Genomic DNA, 3,697 nt, shown 5'->3' on the forward strand with positions numbered 1-3,697 from the left:
TAATCCCTTATTAGCTGCTTTGTTTACAAATGTTTTCTTCCATTTTGGGAGTTGTCTTTTCAACTTGTTTATGATTTCCTTTGCTGTGCAAAAGGTTTTAAGTTTAATTAAATCCCATTTGTTTATTTTTATTTTCATTACTCTAGGAGGTGGGTCAAAAAGATTGTGCTGCAATTTATGTCAAAGAGTGTTTTGCCTATGTTTTCCTCTAAGATTTTTATAGTGCCTGGCCTTATGTTTAGATCTTTAATCCATTTTGAGCTTATTTTTGTGTATGGTGTTAGAGAGCGAGATAATTTCATTCTTTTACATGTAGCTGTTCAGTATCCCCAGCACCACTTACTGAAGAGACTGTCATTATTCTGTTGTATATTCTTGACTCCTTTGTTATAGTTTAGGTGACCATAGGTGCATGTATTTATCTCTGGGCTTTCTGTCGTGATCCATTGATCTATATTTCTGCTTTTGTGTCAGTACTGTACTGTCTTGATTACTGTGACTTTGTAGTATAGTCTGAAGTCAGGAAACCTGATTCCTCCAGTGCCATTCTTTTTTCTCAAGGTTGCATTTGCAATTCGGGGTCTTTTGTGTTTCTATACAAATTGTAAAGTTCTTTGATCTCATCCTGTGAAAAATGCCATTGGTAGTTTGATAGGAATTTCATTAAATCTGTAGATTGCTTTGAGTAGTATAACCACTTTGCCAATATTTATTCTTCCAACCCAGGAACATGGTATATCTCTCCATCTGTTTCTGTCACCTTTGATTTCATTCATCAGTATTTTATAGTTTTCTGAGTATCCCTCAGTATATTATTCTTTGTGTTACAATGGTAAATGGGATTGTTTCTTTAATTTCTCTTTCTCATCTTTAGATTATAGAAATGCAAGAGATTTTTGTTAATTATTTTTGTATCCTGCAACTTTACCAAATTCATTGATTTAGTACCAGTAATTTTCTGGTGACCTCTTTAGGATTTTTTTTGTAAAGTATCCTGTCATTTGTAGACAGTGATAGTTTTACTTCTTATTTCCCAATTTGGATTCCTTTTATTTCTCTTTCTTCTCTGATTGCCTTGTCTAGGAGTTCCAAAACTGTGTTGAATTATAGTGGCAAGAGTGGATATCCTTGAGACCCATGCATCTAAAGGAGGCTTTATCAGGAGTGACAGGTGGACCGCTGGGACTCTTGGGTCTAGAAGAGGCGGCCTTGGTGGGGTGGGGCTCAGGCCCAGGATCTACACGGTCCTTGAAGACTTTTTGTGGGAACAGGGCTCAGACCTGGGAACTGTACAGCCAGAGGGGACTCTGGCAGGTGTGGGTCTCAAGCCCTGGGACCCCAACAGGCTTGCCAGGGCCTGAGCAGATGGGCGACCCTACCTGGAGGGGCATGTGAGCCTGTATAGGTGTGTGCCCCTATTGTTGCACCAGGAGGCCAGGGTGGCAGACAGGAAGGAGTGGCACAATGGTGGCCCCACGCTTTGTATACCACTGTACAATGGTGCCTCACCTCCGTGGTGTCCTGGAGCTCCTCCACCAGCCTCCCTGGTGGAGAAGCCCCTCCCCTACCACCACCAACAGTTGTCCTCTCTCTGGGTCCACTCCCCAAACCCCCCTTCTCCCCACCAGGAGACACACAACTGAGGCTGAAGTGCCCAGGGCTGTGACACATACCATACACACAGGTTCCACTCCATCCTTCCCTCCATAGCCTGGCCACTGCATTCCCCTCTAATCCCCCGGTCCCCCAGAGGTCCCCCCCGTGCTTGCTGATTCCCCCAGCCATGAGCAGAGTTTCTTGAGTATGGGAGCCTCTCCTCTCCCCAACTCCCTACCATGGGCACTGATTCCCTACTGTCTTCAGTCTTCATTCCTCATCTACCCCTCTTTCCTTCTCATGGCCTACTTGGTTGCGCAGAGCCTCCTCCCATCCCTCTAGGCATGGGAAGCCCTCCATCAATGCCCATCAGGCACGTCAAGAACTGCTCCAACTGCACTCATGATGTACCTGTCCCCTCTCCCCCCTCTTTTTTCTGTTGAACTTTGAGAGTTCTTTACGTATTCTGGACACCAGTTCTTTATCATCTTTGTGTTTACAGATATTTTCTCTCAATTTGTGCTTTGTATTTTCATTTTCTTGGAAGTATGTTTGAAGAGTAGATGTTTTAAATTTTGGTAAAATACATTTTTATCAATTTTTAAATTAATAGATAGTGCTTCTGGTGCACATCTAAGAAATCTTTGACTAGCCCAAGGGCACAAAAATTTTCTCTTGCATTTATTCTGCAAATTTTGCAGTTTTAGGTTATTTATATATGTCTGTGTCCATTTTGAGTTAGTTTTTGTGTATGGTTCAAGATATGGATCCAGGTTGTTTTTTAAACACACATAGCCAATTATTCTAGTACATTTGTTGAAAAGGCTCCTTCTCTGTTATGTTGTCTTTGCAACTTTGTTTAAAAAAAAACAAAACAGAACCAGTGTCTATATAAATGTGTTTATATCTGGACTCTCTAGTCTGTTCCATTGATCTATTTGTTTATATGCCAATACCGTGATTTTTGTTTGTTTTTTGTTTTCTTAGATTTACAGGTTTATTAATCTATAGGCCTCCCTTGTGGGTCCCTATTATGGAATCCAAAATATAGCTTTTTATCACAGAAGTATAAACAATCATAAGAGAATACTTCAAACAGTTCAATATCTGCAAATCAGTCAACACGATATACCACATTAACAAAATAAAGCTAAAAATCTCAGAATTATCCCAATAGATACAGAAAAAGCACTTGACAAAATTCTGTATTCATTCATGATAAAAACTCTCACCAGAGTGATCATAGAGGAAACATATCTCAACATAGCAAAGGCCATTTATTTTTTAGTCAATTTTTATTGAAGTAAAGTTGCTTTACGATATTGTTTTAGTTTTTGCTGTACAACAGAGTGAATCAGTTACACACATACAGATAACTCCTTTTCAGATTTCCTTACCGTTAGGTCACCACAGATCATTGAGTAGGGTTCCCTGTGCTTAGAAATGGTTTCTCGTTAGCTTTATACATAGTAGTGTATATATGTTGTTTGCAGTCTCCCAGTTCGTCCCGTCGCTCAATTCCCTTCGCCCCTGTTAACCGTAATTTTGTTCTCTACATCTGTGACTCTGTTTCTGCTTTGCCAGGAAGTTAATCTGTACCATTTTTCTAGATTCCACATATAAACAAGGTTACATGATAGTTTTCTAATTTACTTCACTCTGTGTGACAGTCTCTGGGATGTCATACACTAGAGACATATTTCTGCAAATGACACTATTTCATTCCTTTTTATGACTAATCAATGTTCCATTAAATATATATACCACATGTTCTTTATCCATGCCTCTTTTAGGTTGCTCGAATGTCCTTTAGTTCAGTTCAGTCACTCAGTCATGTCCAACTCTTTGCGACCCCATGAACCACAACACATCAGGCCTCCCTGTCCATCACCAACTGCCAGAGTCTACCCAAACCCATGTCCATTGAGTTGGTGATGCCATCCAACCATCTCATCCTCTGTCATCCCCTTCTCCTCCTGCCCTCAATCTTTCCAGGAAATCAGGGTCTTTTCCAATGAGTCAGCTCTTTGCATCAGGTGGCCAAAGTATTGGAGTTTCAACTTCAACATCAGTCCTTCCAATGAACACCCAGGACTGATCT

The sequence above is a fragment of the Muntiacus reevesi genome, chromosome 1 (genome assembly GCF_963930625.1).
Source record: "Muntiacus reevesi chromosome 1, mMunRee1.1, whole genome shotgun sequence".
NCBI classification, from domain to species: Eukaryota; Metazoa; Chordata; class Mammalia; order Artiodactyla; family Cervidae; genus Muntiacus; species Muntiacus reevesi.